The following is a 16727-nucleotide window of genomic DNA, read 5'->3' as shown; positions in this document are numbered from 1 at the left end:
TATCCTAGAATTTCTTGCTCAGCAAACTGAAATGTAACCCCTCAAATATAACCCAGGTGGGACTCTAACCCACAATCCTCAGCTCCGAAGGCTGATGCCTTATCCATTAGGCCACTGGGCCCTTCCTCTGATCAGTTTAGAGGCATTCACAGACAGTCTTGTGCCAGGTAATCTGACAGAGCTTTAAGAAGACTGCCAGTTCTATGCAACGTCATCTCAGCTAGAGTCACTTTGAACTAAGCATCCTAGAATTTCTTGCTCAGCAAACTTAAACTTAACCCCTTAAAGATGACCCAGGTGGGACTTGAACCCACAATTCTCAGCTCCGAAGGCTGATGCCTTATCCATTAGGCCACTGGACCCTTTCTCTGATCAGTCTAGAGACATTCACAGACAGTCTTATGCACGGTAAACTGACAGAGCTTTAAGAAGATTGCCAGTTCTACGCTAAGTAATCTCGGCTAGCGTCACTTTAAACTAAGCCTCCTGGAATTTCTTGCTCAGCCGTCCTTAGAACTTAGTCCTATTGAGAACTTGTGGTCAATCCTCAAGAGGCGGGTGGACAAACAAAAAAAATCAAATTCTGACAAACTCCAAGCATTGATTATGCAAGAATGGGCTGCCATCAGTCAGGATGTGGCCCAGAAGATGATTGACAGCATGCCAGGGCGAATTGCAGAGGTCTTGAAAAAGAAGGGTCAACACTGCAAATATCGAGTCTTTGCATGAACTTAATGTAATTGTCAATAAAAGCCATCGACACTTATGAAATGCTTGTAATTATACTTCAGTATACCATAGTAACATCTGACAAAAAGATCTAAAAACACTGAAGCAGCAGACTTTGTGAAAATGAATATTTATATCATTCACGAAACTGTTGGCCACGGCTGTATGCTTAGCCACTGTTGGCCACGGCTGTATGCTTAGCCTCACGTTACGTTGTCACAGCTATAGTGTCACTTTGAACTTAGCATCCTGGAATTTCTTGCCCAGCCAACTTAATTGTAACCCAAGTGGGACTCAGTAGACAGTCTGATGCAAGATAAACTTACAGAGCTCTGTAAAACTGCCAGTTCTGTGCTAATTCTCATGGCTATCGTGTACCTTTGAACTAATGACATTTCTTGCACAGCAAACTGAAACGTAACCCCTCAAAGACGACCCAGGTGGGACTCGAACCCACAATCCTCAGCTCCGAAGGCTGATGCCTTATCCATTAGGACCCTGGACCCATTCTCTGATAAGTCTAGAGCAGTGGTTCTCAATTCCAGTCCTGGCAGCCCCCTGCTCTGCACATTTTGCATGTCTCCCTTACTGAGATCATCAGCTCGTTAGAAGAGAGATCCATGAACTGAACTAATGAGCTGATGATCTCAATCAGTTGTGTTAAGTCAGGGAGACATGCAAAATGTGCAGAGCAGGGGGCCCCCAGGATTGGAATTGAGAACCACTGGTCTAGAGGCATTCACAGACAGTCTTATGCCAGTTAAACTGACAGAGCCTTAAGAAGACTGCCAGTTCTACGCAACGTCATCTCAGCTAGAGTCACTTTGAACTAAGCATACTAGAATTTCTTGCTCAGCAAACTGAAATGTAACCCATCAAAGATGACCCAGGTGGGATTCAAACCCACAATCCTCAGCTCCGAAGGCTGATGCCTTATCCATTAGGCCACTGGACCCTTTCTCTGATCAGTCTAGAGACATTCACAGACACTCTTATGCACGGTAAACTGACAGAGGTTTAAGAAGATCGCCAGTTCTACACTAAGTCATCTCGGCAGGAGTCACTTTGAAATAAGCAACCTGGAATTTCTTGGCCAGCCAACTTAACTGTAATCCAGGTGGGACTCAGTAGACAGTCTTATGCAGGATAAACTGACAGAGCTCTCAGAAAATTGCCAGTTCTGTGCTAATTCTCATGGCTATTGTGTACCTTTGAACTAACGACACTTCTTGCACAGCAAACTGAAACGCAACCCCTCAAAGACGACCCAGATGGGACTCGAACCCACAATCCTCAGCTCCGAAGGCTGATGCCTTATCCATTAGGCCACTGGACCCTTTCTCTGATCAGTCTAGAGACATTCACAGACAGTCTTATGCACGGTAAACTGACAGAGCTTTAAGAAGATTGCCATTTCTACGCTAAGTCATCTCGGCTAGAGTCACTTTGAAATAAGCATCCTAGAATTTCTTGCTCAGCAAACTGAAATGTAACCCCTCAAAGATGACCCAGGTGGGACTCGAACCCACAATCCCCAGCTCCGGAGGCTGATGCCTTATCCGTTAGGCCACTGGGCCCTTCCTCTGATCGGTTTAGAGGCATTCACAGACAGTCTTATGCCAGGTAAACTGACAGAGCTTTAAGAAGACTGCCAGTTCTACGCTAAGTAACCTCGGCTAGAGTCACTTTGAAATAAGCATCCTGGAATTTCTTGGCCAGCCAACTTAACTGTAACCCAGGTGGGACTCAGTAGACAGTCTTATGCAGGATAAACTGACAGAGCTCTCAGAAAATTGCCAGTTCTGTGCTAATTCTCATGGCTATTGTGTACCTTTGAACTAACGACACTACTTGCACAGCAAACTGAAACGCAAACCCCTCAAAGACGACCCAGGTGGGACTCGAACCCACAATCCTCAGCTCCGAAGGCTGATGCCTTATCCATTAGGCCACTGGACCCTTTCTCTGATCAGTCTAGAGACATTCACAGACAGTCTTATGCACGGTAAACTGACAGAGCTTTAAGAAGATTGCCATTTCTACGCTAAGTCATCTCGGCTAGAGTCACTTTGAAATAAGCATCCTGGAAAATTGCCAACTTAACTGTAACCCAGGTGGGACTCAGTAGACAGTCTTATGCAGGATAAACTGACAGAGCTCTCAGAAAATTGCCAGTTCTGTGCTAATTCTCATGGCTATTGTGTACCTTTGAACTAACGACATTTCTTGCACAGCAAACTGAAACGTAACCCCTCAAAGACGACCCAGGTGGGACTCGAACCCACAATCCTCAGCTCCGAAGGCTGATGCCTTATCCATTAGGACTCTGGGCCCATTCTCTGATAAGTCTAGAGCAGTGCTTCCCAAACCTGTCCTGGAGGACCCCTAGCCCTGCACATTTTGTATGTCTCCCTTATCTAACACACCTGATTCATGTCTTGCAGTCTCTACTAACGAGCTGATGAGTTGAATCAGGTGTGTAAGATAAGGGAGACATACAAAATGTGCAGGGCTAGGGGTCCTCCAGGACAGGTTTGGGAAGCACTGGTCTAGAGCAGTGGTTCTCAAATCCAGTCCTGGCTGCCCCCTGCTCTGCACATTTTGCATGTCTCCCTTACTGAGATCATCAGCTCGTTAGAAGAGAGATCCATGAACTGAACTAATGAGCTGATGATCTCAATCAGGTGTGTTAAGTCAGGGAGACATGCAAAATGTGCAGAGCAGGGGGCCCCCAGGATTGGAATTGAGAACCACTGGTCTAGAGGCATTCACAGACAGTCTTATGCAAGGTAAACTGACAGAGCTTTAAGAAGACTGCTAATTCTATGCAACGTCATCTCAGCTAGAGTCACTTTGAACTAAGCATCCTAGAATTTTTTGCTCAGCAAACTTAAATGTAACCCCTTAAAGATGACCCAGGTGGGACTTGAACCCACAATCCCCAGCTCCGGAGGCTGATGCCTTATCCATTAGGCCACTGGGCCCTTCCTCTGATCAGTTTAGAGGCATTCACAGACAGTCTCATGCAAGGTAATCTGACAGAGCTTTAAGAAGATTGCCAGTTCTACGCTAAGTCATCTCGGCTAGAGTCACTTTGAAATAAGCATCCTGGAATTTCTTGGCCAGCCAACTTAACTGTAACCCAGGTGGGACTCAGTAGACAGTCTGATGCAGTAGACAGTCTGACAGAGCTTTAAGAAGATTGCCAGTTCTATGCTAAGTCATCTCCGCTAGAGTCACTTTAAACTAAGCCTCCTGGAATTTCTTGCTCAGCCGTCCTTAGAACTTAGTCCTATTGAGAACTTGTGGTCAATCCTCAAGAGGCGGGTGGACAAACAAAAAAAATCTAATTCTGACAAACTCCAAGCATTGATTATGCAAGAATGGGATGCCATCAGTCAGGATGTGGCCCAGAAGATGATTGACAGCATGCCAGGGCGAATTGCAGAGGTCTTGAAAAAGAAGGGTCAACACTGCAAATATCGAGTCTTTGCATGAACTTAATGTAATTGTCAATAAAAGCCATCGACACTTATGAAATGCTTGTAATTATACTTCAGTATACCATAGTAACATCTGACAAAAAGATCTAAAAACACTGAAGCAGCAGACTTTGTCAACACTGCAAATATCGAGTCTTTGCATGAACTTAATGTAATTGTCAATAAAAGCCATCAACACTTATGAAATGCTTGTAATTATACTTCAGTATACCATAGTAACATCTGACAAAACGATCTAAAAACACTGAAGCAGCAGACTTTGTGAAAATTAATATTTGTATCATTCACGAAACTGTTGGCCACGGCTGTATGCTTAGCCACTGTTGGCCACGGCTGTATGCTTAGCCTCACGTTACGTTGTCACAGCTATAGTGTCACTTTGAACTTAGCATCCTGGAATTTCTTGCCCAGCCAACTTAATTGTAACCCAGGTGTGACTCAGTAGACAGTCTGATGCAAGATAAACTTACAGAGCTCTGTAAAACTGCCAGTTCTGTGCTAATTCTCATGGCTATCGTGTACCTTTGAACTAATGACATTTCTTGCACAGCAAACTGAAACGTAACCCCTCAAAGACGACCCAGGTGGGACTCGAACCCACAATCCTCAGCTCCGAAGGCTGATGCCTTATCCATTAGGACCCTGGACCCATTCTCTGATAAGTCTAGAGCAGTGGTTCTCAATTCCAGTCCTGGCAGCCCCCTGCTCTGCACATTTTGCATGTCTCCCTTACTGAGATCATCAGCTCGTTAGAAGAGAGATCCATGAACTGAACTAATGAGCTGATGATCTCAATCAGTTGTGTTAAGTCAGGGAGACATGCAAAATGTGCAGAGCAGGGGGCCCCCAGGATTGGAATTGAGAACCACTGGTCTAGAGGCATTCACAGACAGTCTTATGCCAGGTAAACTGACAGAGCTTTAAAAAGACTGCCAGTTCTACGCAACGTCATCTCAGCTAGAGTCACTTTGAACTAAGCATCCTAGAATTTCTTGCTCAGCAAACTGAAGTGTAACCCATCAAAGATGACCCAGGTGGGATTCGAACCCATAATCCTCAGCTCCGAAGGCTGATGCCTTATCCATTAGGCCACTGGACCCTTTCTCTGATCAGTCTAGAGACATTCACAGACAGTCTTATGCACGGTAAACTGACAGAGCTTTAAGAAGATTGCCAGTTCTACGCTAAGTCATCTCGGCTAGAGTCACTTTGAAATAAGCATCCTGGAATTTCTTGGCCAGCCAACTTAACTGTAACCCAGGTGGGACTCAGTAGACAGTCTTATGCAGGATAAACTGACAGAGCTTTAAGAAGATAGCCAGTTCTAGGCTAAGTAATCTCGGCTAGAGTCACTTTGAAATAAGCATCCTGGAATTTCTTGGCCAGCCAACTTAACCGTAACTCAGTAGACAGTCTTATGCAGGATAAACTGACAGAGCTCTCAGAAAATTGCCAGTTCTGTGCTAATTCTCATGGCTATTGTGTACCTTTGAACTAACGACATTTCTCACGCAGCAAACTGAAACACAACCCCTCAAAGACGACCCAGGTGGGACTCGAACCCACAATCCTCAGCTCCGAAGGCTGATGCCTTATCCATTAGGCCACTGGACCCTTTCGCTGATCAGTCTAGAGACATTCACAGACAGTCTTATGCCAGGTAAACTGACAGCTTTAAGAAGACTGCCAGTTCTATGCAACGTCATCTCAGCTAGAGTCACTTTAAAATAAGCATCCTAGAATTTCTTGCTCAGCAAACTGAAATGTAACCCATCAAAGATGACCCAGGTGGGATTCAAACCCACAATCCTCAGCTCCGAAGGCTGATGCCTTATCCATTAGGCCACTGGACCCTTTCTCTGATCAGTCTAGAGACATTCACAGACACTCTTATGCACGGTAAACTGACAGAGGTTTAAGAAGATCGCCAGTTCTACACTAAGTCATCTCGGCAGGAGTCACTTTGAAATAAGCATCCTGGAATTTCTTGGCCAGCCAACTTAACTGTAATCCAGGTGGGACTCAGTAGACAGTCTTATGCAGGATAAACTGACAGAGCTCTCAGAAAATTGCCAGTTCTGTGCTAATTCTCATGGCTATTGTGTACCTTTGAACTAACGACACTACTTGCACAGCAAACTGAAACGCAAACCCCTCAAAGACGACCCAGGTGGGACTCGAACCCACAATCCTCAGCTCCGAAGGCTGATGCCTTATCCATTAGGCCACTGGACCCTTTCTCTGATCAGTCTAGAGACATTCACAGACAGTCTTATGCACGGTAAACTGACAGAGCTTTAAGAAGATTGCCATTTCTACGCTAAGTCATCTCGGCTAGAGTCACTTTGAAATAAGCATCCTGGAAAATTGCCAACTTAACTGTAACCCAGGTGGGACTCAGTAGACAGTCTTATGCAGGATAAACTGACAGAGCTCTCAGAAAATTGCCAGTTCTGTGCTAATTCTCATGGCTATTGTGTACCTTTGAACTAACGACATTTCTTGCACAGCAAACTGAAACGTAACCCCTCAAAGACGACCCAGGTGGGACTCGAACCCACAATCCTCAGCTCCGAAGGCTGATGCCTTATCCATTAGGACTCTGGGCCCATTCTCTGATAAGTCTAGAGCAGTGCTTCCCAAACCTGTCCTGGAGGACCCCTAGCCCTGCACATTTTGTATGTCTCCCTTATCTAACACACCTGATTCATGTCTTGCAGTCTCTACTAACGAGCTGATGAGTTGAATCAGGTGTGTAAGATAAGGGAGACATACAAAATGTGCAGGGCTAGGGGTCCTCCAGGACAGGTTTGGGAAGCACTGGTCTAGAGCAGTGGTTCTCAAATCCAGTCCTGGCTGCCCCCTGCTCTGCACATTTTGCATGTCTCCCTTACTGAGATCATCAGCTCGTTAGAAGAGAGATCCATGAACTGAACTAATGAGCTGATGATCTCAATCAGGTGTGTTAAGTCAGGGAGACATGCAAAATGTGCAGAGCAGGGGGCCCCCAGGATTGGAATTGAGAACCACTGGTCTAGAGGCATTCACAGACAGTCTTATGCAAGGTAAACTGACAGAGCTTTAAGAAGACTGCTAATTCTATGCAACGTCATCTCAGCTAGAGTCACTTTGAACTAAGCATCCTAGAATTTTTTGCTCAGCAAACTTAAATGTAACCCCTTAAAGATGACCCAGGTGGGACTTGAACCCACAATCCCCAGCTCCGGAGGCTGATGCCTTATCCATTAGGCCACTGGGCCCTTCCTCTGATCAGTTTAGAGGCATTCACAGACAGTCTCATGCAAGGTAATCTGACAGAGCTTTAAGAAGATTGCCAGTTCTACGCTAAGTCATCTCGGCTAGAGTCACTTTGAAATAAGCATCCTGGAATTTCTTGGCCAGCCAACTTAACTGTAACCCAGGTGGGACTCAGTAGACAGTCTGATGCAGTAGACAGTCTGACAGAGCTTTAAGAAGATTGCCAGTTCTATGCTAAGTCATCTCCGCTAGAGTCACTTTAAACTAAGCCTCCTGGAATTTCTTGCTCAGCCGTCCTTAGAACTTAGTCCTATTGAGAACTTGTGGTCAATCCTCAAGAGGCGGGTGGACAAACAAAAAAAATCTAATTCTGACAAACTCCAAGCATTGATTATGCAAGAATGGGATGCCATCAGTCAGGATGTGGCCCAGAAGATGATTGACAGCATGCCAGGGCGAATTGCAGAGGTCTTGAAAAAGAAGGGTCAACACTGCAAATATCGAGTCTTTGCATGAACTTAATGTAATTGTCAATAAAAGCCATCGACACTTATGAAATGCTTGTAATTATACTTCAGTATACCATAGTAACATCTGACAAAAAGATCTAAAAACACTGAAGCAGCAGACTTTGTCAACACTGCAAATATCGAGTCTTTGCATGAACTTAATGTAATTGTCAATAAAAGCCATCAACACTTATGAAATGCTTGTAATTATACTTCAGTATACCATAGTAACATCTGACAAAACGATCTAAAAACACTGAAGCAGCAGACTTTGTGAAAATTAATATTTGTATCATTCACGAAACTGTTGGCCACGGCTGTATGCTTAGCCACTGTTGGCCACGGCTGTATGCTTAGCCTCACGTTACGTTGTCACAGCTATAGTGTCACTTTGAACTTAGCATCCTGGAATTTCTTGCCCAGCCAACTTAATTGTAACCCAGGTGTGACTCAGTAGACAGTCTGATGCAAGATAAACTTACAGAGCTCTGTAAAACTGCCAGTTCTGTGCTAATTCTCATGGCTATCGTGTACCTTTGAACTAATGACATTTCTTGCACAGCAAACTGAAACGTAACCCCTCAAAGACGACCCAGGTGGGACTCGAACCCACAATCCTCAGCTCCGAAGGCTGATGCCTTATCCATTAGGCCACTGGACCCTTTCTCTGATCAGTCTAGAGACATTCACAGACAGTCTTATGCACGGTAAACTGACAGAGCTTTAAGAAGATTGCCATTTCTACGCTAAGTCATCTCGGCTAGAGTCACTTTGAAATAAGCATCCTGGAAAATTGCCAACTTAACTGTAACCCAGGTGGGACTCAGTAGACAGTCTTATGCAGGATAAACTGACAGAGCTCTCAGAAAATTGCCAGTTCTGTGCTAATTCTCATGGCTATTGTGTACCTTTGAACTAACGACATTTCTTGCACAGCAAACTGAAACGTAACCCCTCAAAGACGACCCAGGTGGGACTCGAACCCACAATCCTCAGCTCCGAAGGCTGATGCCTTATCCATTAGGACTCTGGGCCCATTCTCTGATAAGTCTAGAGCAGTGCTTCCCAAACCTGTCCTGGAGGACCCCTAGCCCTGCACATTTTGTATGTCTCCCTTATCTAACACACCTGATTCATGTCTTGCAGTCTCTACTAACGAGCTGATGAGTTGAATCAGGTGTGTAAGATAAGGGAGACATACAAAATGTGCAGGGCTAGGGGTCCTCCAGGACAGGTTTGGGAAGCACTGGTCTAGAGCAGTGGTTCTCAAATCCAGTCCTGGCTGCCCCCTGCTCTGCACATTTTGCATGTCTCCCTTACTGAGATCATCAGCTCGTTAGAAGAGAGATCCATGAACTGAACTAATGAGCTGATGATCTCAATCAGGTGTGTTAAGTCAGGGAGACATGCAAAATGTGCAGAGCAGGGGGCCCCCAGGATTGGAATTGAGAACCACTGGTCTAGAGGCATTCACAGACAGTCTTATGCAAGGTAAACTGACAGAGCTTTAAGAAGACTGCTAATTCTATGCAACGTCATCTCAGCTAGAGTCACTTTGAACTAAGCATCCTAGAATTTTTTGCTCAGCAAACTTAAATGTAACCCCTTAAAGATGACCCAGGTGGGACTTGAACCCACAATCCCCAGCTCCGGAGGCTGATGCCTTATCCATTAGGCCACTGGGCCCTTCCTCTGATCAGTTTAGAGGCATTCACAGACAGTCTCATGCAAGGTAATCTGACAGAGCTTTAAGAAGATTGCCAGTTCTACGCTAAGTCATCTCGGCTAGAGTCACTTTGAAATAAGCATCCTGGAATTTCTTGGCCAGCCAACTTAACTGTAACCCAGGTGGGACTCAGTAGACAGTCTGATGCAGTAGACAGTCTGACAGAGCTTTAAGAAGATTGCCAGTTCTATGCTAAGTCATCTCCGCTAGAGTCACTTTAAACTAAGCCTCCTGGAATTTCTTGGCCAGCCAACTTAACCGTAACTCAGTAGACAGTCTTATGCAGGATAAACTGACAGAGCTCTCAGAAAATTGCCAGTTCTGTGCTAATTCTCATGTCTATTGTGTACCTTTGAACTAATGACATTTCTTGCACAGCAAACTGAAACGTAACCCCTCAAAGACGACCCAGGTGGGACTCGATCCCACAATCCTCAGCTCCGAAGGCTGATGCCTTATCCATTAGGACCCTGGACCCATTCTCTGATAAGTCTAGAGCAGTGGTTCTCAATTCCAGTCCTGGCAGCCCCCTGCTCTGCACATTTTGCATGTCTCCCTTACTGAGATCATCAGCTCGTTAGAAGAGAGATCCATGAACTGAACTAATGAGCTGATGATCTCAATCAGGTGAGTTAAGTCAGGGAGACATGCAAAATGTGCAGAGCAGTGGGCCCTCAGGATTGGAATTGAGAACCACTGGTCTAGAGGCATTCACAGACAGTCTTATGCCAGGTAAACTGACAGAGCTTAAAGAAGACTGCCAGTTCTATGCAACATCATCTCAGCTAGAGTCACTTTGAACTAAGCATCCTAGAACTTCTTGCTCAGCAAACTTAAACTTAACCCCTTAAAGATGACCCAGGTGGGACTCGAACCGACAATCCTTAGCAACTTAACTGTAACCCAGGTGGGACTCAGTAGACAGTCTGATGCAGTAGACAGTCTGACAGAGCTTTAAGAAGATTGCCAATTTTATGCTAAGTCATCTCCGCTAGTGTCACTTTGAACTAAGCCTCCTGGAATTTCTTGCTCAGCTGTCCTTAGAACTTAATCCTATTGAGAATTTGTCGTCAATCCTCAAGAGGCGGGTGGACAAACAAAAAAAATCAAATTCTGACAAACTCCAAGCATTGATTATGCAAGAATGGGCTGCCATCAGTCAGGATGTGGCCCAGAAGATGATTGACAGCATGCCAGGGCGAATTGCAGAGGTCTTGAAAAAGAAGGGTCAACACTGCAAATATCGAGTCTTTGCATGAACTTAATGTAATTGTCAATAAAAGCCATCGACACTTATGGAATGCTTGTAATTATATTTCAGTATATCTGACAAAAAGATCTAAAACACTAAAAACACAAGCAACAGATTTTGTGAAAATTAATATTTGTATCATTCTCAATTTTTTGGGCCACGGCTGTATGTTTAGCCTCATGTTATGTTGTCACAGCTGTAGTGTCACTTTGAACTTAGCATCCTGGAATTTCTTGCCCAGCCAACTTAACTGTAACCCCTTAAAGATGACCCAGGTGGGACTTGAACCCACAATTCCCAGCTACGGAGGCTGATGCCTTATCCATTAGGCCACTGGGCCCTTTCTCTGATCAGTCTAGAGCCATTCACAGACAGTCTTATGCACGGTAAACTGACAGAGCTTTAAGAAGATTGCCAGTTCTATGCTAAGTCATTTCAGCTAGAGTCACTTTGAACTAAGCATTCCTGGAATTTCTTGCCCAGCCAACTTAACTGTATCCCAGGTGGGACTCGGTAGACAGTCTGATGCAAGATAAACTGACAGAGCTCTCAGAAAATTGCCAGTTCTTTGCTAATTCTCATGGCTATTGTGTACTTTTGATTATTTTGACAAATTATCCTGGCATTTCTTGTACAGTGAACTGAAAGGTAACCCCTCAAAGATGACCCAGGTGGGACTCAAACCCACAATCCTCAACTCCGAAGGCTGACCACTGGGACCTTTCTCTGATCAGTCTAGAGGCATTCACAGACAGCCTGATGCAAGCTAAACTGACAGAGCTTTAAGAAGATTGCCAGTTCTATGCAACGTCATCTCAGCTAGAGTCACTTTGAACTAAGCATCCTAGAATTTCTTGCTCAGCAAACTCTAATTTAACCCCTCAAAGATGACCAAGGTGGTACTTGAACCCACAATTCCCATCTCCGGAGGCTGATGCCTTAGCCTAGAGGCATTCACAGACAGCCTGATGCACGCTAAATTGACAGAGCTTTCAGAACATTGCCAGCTCTACAGCCGTGGCCAAATGTTTTGAGACTGACACAAATATTAATTTTTACAAAGTCTGCTGCTTCAGTGTTTTTAGATCTTTTTGTCAGATGTTACTATGGTACACTGAAGTATAATTACAAGCATTTCATAAGTGTCAAAGGCTTTTATTGACAATTACATTAAGTTTATGCAAAGACTCAATATCGAGTGGCAGCTGCCGATGCCATGCGCATGTAGCGCTGACATGTCAAATGGCATATGCCCGTGGCATGGAAAGATTTTACTCCATCTTATTGTATACTTATTAAATCAGTGATCAAACTCCATCGCACACCTGCAAGTAATAGGTGCGTAGGACAAAGGACCAACCAGGTGGATCGCCTCAACAGACAAGCAATTCCCGCACACTATCGTAACTTGCAAAAAAGTAATATTTATTAACACAACGTTTCGGTCACACGACCTTCATCAGGAGTATACAAATGTTCAAATTCATCTCTTTTAAGATGAACACATGACCACTTAACCAAGCTCCATCTGTAAACAATTAAGCTCATTAGGAGTATAAATTAACATCACATCGTAAACAGTTACAAATTATGATAGTTATAACAACCAACAAAGATCCCACTACAAATTCACAAGATCATCTAAAATACATAAACAACACTTTGTCTTCAAAAAGCATCAAATTATTACACCAATCAGTCAAAACTCCATAACCACTCAAACTCATTATAAATTCATAATAGAAACGGCACATCATTCAAAACAATTACACCACTATAACCTTACATTAAATGGTGCTTCATCGTTCATACCCATAGGTGATAAAGTTTGAAGGGTATAAATCCAAAACAATTCACGTCTCTGTAGAAGTAATTCAATGTCTCCACCCCTAGGTGGCAAAGTTACTTTCTCAATCCCACAAAAACGTAAAGAGGTAACATCGTGATTCAAATTTAAAAAGTGTGCCGCAACTGGATAATTCATATCTTTTCTTCTGATGGAACTCTTATGTTCACTACCTCTTTGTTTCAATTGACGTGACGTTTTTCCCACATAGCCTATACCACAAGGACAACGGATCAAGTACACGAGGGCTGTGTCCAAATTCAGGGTCTGCATCCTCCTTAGGATCCTTCCTACCCGGTTGAAGGAGGAGGGATCCTCCGACGTCCGCAAAACCCGGAAGTCGGTGTTTGTGAATTTGGACAGCCTACCCTTCTTTCAGTTCCCTCCCTTACCCGTTGCTCATATCCTGTTGCCTAGCAACCATGACAGCGCCAAGCAAGAAGCGGGAAAATGGACAAACAAAGAGTTATTCTCCTCATTTGAATTCTTTTGGAAGAAATAAAGCAATTAAATAAATTAAATACTTTCTTTGCTCGTTGTCGGAGAGTTTTTTATATCAGACTACAAGACAGTCACATCCAGGTAAGCCATTATAGCCTATTTTTATTTGTTTTTAAGTATTCTACTAATTTCTCCTACAAATTCATTGAGCCGAAGCATAAACTTTAGCTTGTTTTGTCAGAGAAACTCCTCTCCCACTCCGCTACCGCTCGCTTTGTCCGCCATTACGCTCTGCCGAAAAGAATTATGGGATAGGTAGGACGGGAAAGGATCCACCACACCCATCCTTCCAATTCGGGGAAAAGGAGGACGTATTTGTGGGCCGCATTTGAAGGATCCTACGAATTTGGACAGCCTTCGTCGCGGCGCTGTGACGTAACATCCTTCAAATGAGTACTCTGAAGGATGCAGACCCTGAATTTGGACACAGCCAACATGAGTGGAAACACAAGTAATCACAGATTTGATGTTATATTTTTTACCAGTTCTAGGATGACAAAAAATGATGTTTTAAAAGTATTATTACACTGAGCACAATTCCCACACCGATAATTGCCCTTCTGTATAGGACTAAGTAAACTCTGAGATGCACGAGAACTGGCGCTCTGAAAACGAGCATGTACCAAGCTATCTTTTAAATTCCTGGCGCGTTTATATACAATCAAAGGAGGATATCTAAAAATATCCTTCAACTCCGAATCAGAAGACAATAAATGCCAGTGTTTTTTAAAAATTGATTTTATCATGTAAGACTTAGGTGAGTATGTTGTAATACAAGCAAAGGAGTACTTTCTTGTTTTCATTATCTTCTTTTTTAGCAATTCAGACCGTGTCTTTTTAAAAGCTGTATTATATCCATCTTCGACCCAGTCCAAAGGATAACCTCTGTTCAAAAAATTATTTTTCATGATTTTCGATTTCTCAATAAAATCGGAATCAGAATGGCAAATCCTCCTCAATCTATAGAACTGACTCATACCCAGATAGCACAGGTACGTTGCGGAGACGTCTGTGAAAGATTGTAGCATCTGATAAACGTCGCATTCGATCGAACGTTTTTTGTTGTTAATGAGTCGTCGCCTTTACCTCTATAGGACGTCTATACGATGAATATTCAACATTTGAAAGTACGTGCTGCCGTGCACTCAGCGATGGATCAAGTCAAGCAGACGAATCAGTAGAACTGGGGTTTTTAATGTAACACCAGACGCAACCGTTGTTGCAAAGAGCTTGGATTATGCTAGAAATATAACGAGGAGTCGCGTCGCATCCAGACGATAGTGATTATGAGGTTTCTCTTTTGTAGCGTGCATCGCACCGCTCGCGTCCAAAGACATTATAATAAAATACAAATACAACAACAAACTCACACAGAAAAACTCTTTGAAACCCATCATGCACAACCAGCCTTTAAGCGGCTACTCTCGTTGACCACCGTCTGTAGCCGTGCTTCAAGTCGAACGCACCTAATGAATCAGGCTATGTACCTCAGTTGTCTTCCACGTGCTGTGAGATGATAGGTGCGTTCGACTTGAAGCACGGCTACAGACGGTGGTCAACGAGAGTAGCCGCTTGCAGTCAGGGGCGGAGTTGAAAACGGAGTCGTCAAGTCGGACACTTCGGGGCTCTCGTAGTTTGCTGCATCTACCTCAGTCATGGCAGATCACGTGGCGTTTGCTTGCTTTATTGCAGACGAACTGGAAGCTATAGAAATGCCGTTATTGTTGTATGAAATTGAGCACAATGAGCAACGAAAGTGAGTAAAGGTTCAATGTAATAAATATTGTTTTAATAAACCTTTAAGATGTATGTAATATTTTGAAAGGGTGTCATCAGTGGTGGACAGTAACGAAGTACAAGTAATTAGTTACCGTACTTAAGTAACTTTTTAGCGTATCTGTACTTTACTTGAGTATTATTGTTTTGTGAGACTTTATACTTTGACTCAACTACATTTCGAAGTGGAAAACCTTACTTTTTACTCCACTACTTTCCTAAAACCTGTCGTTTCTTTTTACGTTCCTTTCCACAACATACATGCGTAACCAGTGACAGGTCAAAATAAGTACACGTGCTCCGCAAGTGTACCAATCAGAACACGTCGTGTTTCGTGCAGTTTGGGCGCTGCTGCTGGCTGCGCCTGCGCGCTTTACTGTCTATGGCTGCTGCCTGCCTGCTTCTTTTCGCTGTCACGTTTATAGCCAACGCAATAATGGAAGAAGCGCCAGACATTGAAATTGAGCACCCATGGCCATATTTAAGCGGATTTTTTGAAGTAGTGGTAAGGAAGAACGAGTCATTCATTTTTAAGTGCCTTCTCTGTCTGCCTCAGAAGCATACGATTTCTTCTTTCAAGAATTTGCCGTCCAATCTAAAGAAATACATAGAGGTAATTTTCAGTTTGACTGTGAAATTAATTAAAGGCTAATATACCTGTCGTTTTACCCAAACTGGATATAATATGCTCATACGTTGTGTTAATAATAAAGGTCATACAGTTAACAGTGCTATTTCTGTTATTCTTCTGTTATAGCACATCACTACTAGTAGTTCTACATACTACGTAAGTCTTCAGGGAAATCTGGTGGTGTGTTAGTTTCTGTTTTTGTGTGATTTATGCAAACACTAACATTTGTTTATAGAGTGAACATACAGCTGTGTTGTAAGGAGTCATGTTTAGTAAATTGGAAAAAAGACATCCTTTGTAAACTTGAGTAAATCCGTTTTTGCAAGTTATTGCACAGCTCAGCTGTGATGTAGTAAAGGAGCAAGGTGCCATGTGATAAAGGAATAAGATTTCTACATTACTTCAAACAATAAATTGTTAAAGAAATACGTGTCTAATGTGGTTTCCCCCCACCCTATTTATTCCTAATCATGTGGTTTCCATTTAGTAGGATGTGCTTATGATAATTTCAAAATATATCAGTACCAGATATCACAAATAGAAAACATTGTATTTTCAGAGTGGTGTTAGTGGGCTTTTTTTTTTTTTTTTTTTTTTACCTTGTATGACTTGATAGAGTGTATAAAGGACATGACAAGACATTGGAACTACATTACACCAAATTACTTTTACTTTTGATACTTAAGTACATTTGAAGTCAAGTACTTTTATACTTTTACTCAAGTCGACATTTAAGGGGAGCACTTCCACTTTTACTGGAGTAATATTTTACACTAGGTATCTCAACTTTTACTCAAGTACATGGTCTGTGTACTTCGTCCATCACTGGGTGTCATCACGACAGAAACAAGTTTTAAGTAAATAAACAGAACATATTGAAAATTTGACTTGTGCAGTATGATTCATTACGTGTGTTTTTGCTACTGCAACTTAATAAAAACAATCTATGAAGATAATAATTGTATGTACTAAATGTGGTTTTCATTACAGATAAAA

The sequence above is a fragment of the Barbus barbus genome (assembly GCF_936440315.1).
Source record: "Barbus barbus genome assembly, chromosome: 8".
In the NCBI taxonomy this organism is placed as follows: domain Eukaryota; kingdom Metazoa; phylum Chordata; class Actinopteri; order Cypriniformes; family Cyprinidae; genus Barbus; species Barbus barbus.
This window is presented reverse-complemented; position numbering follows the sequence as displayed.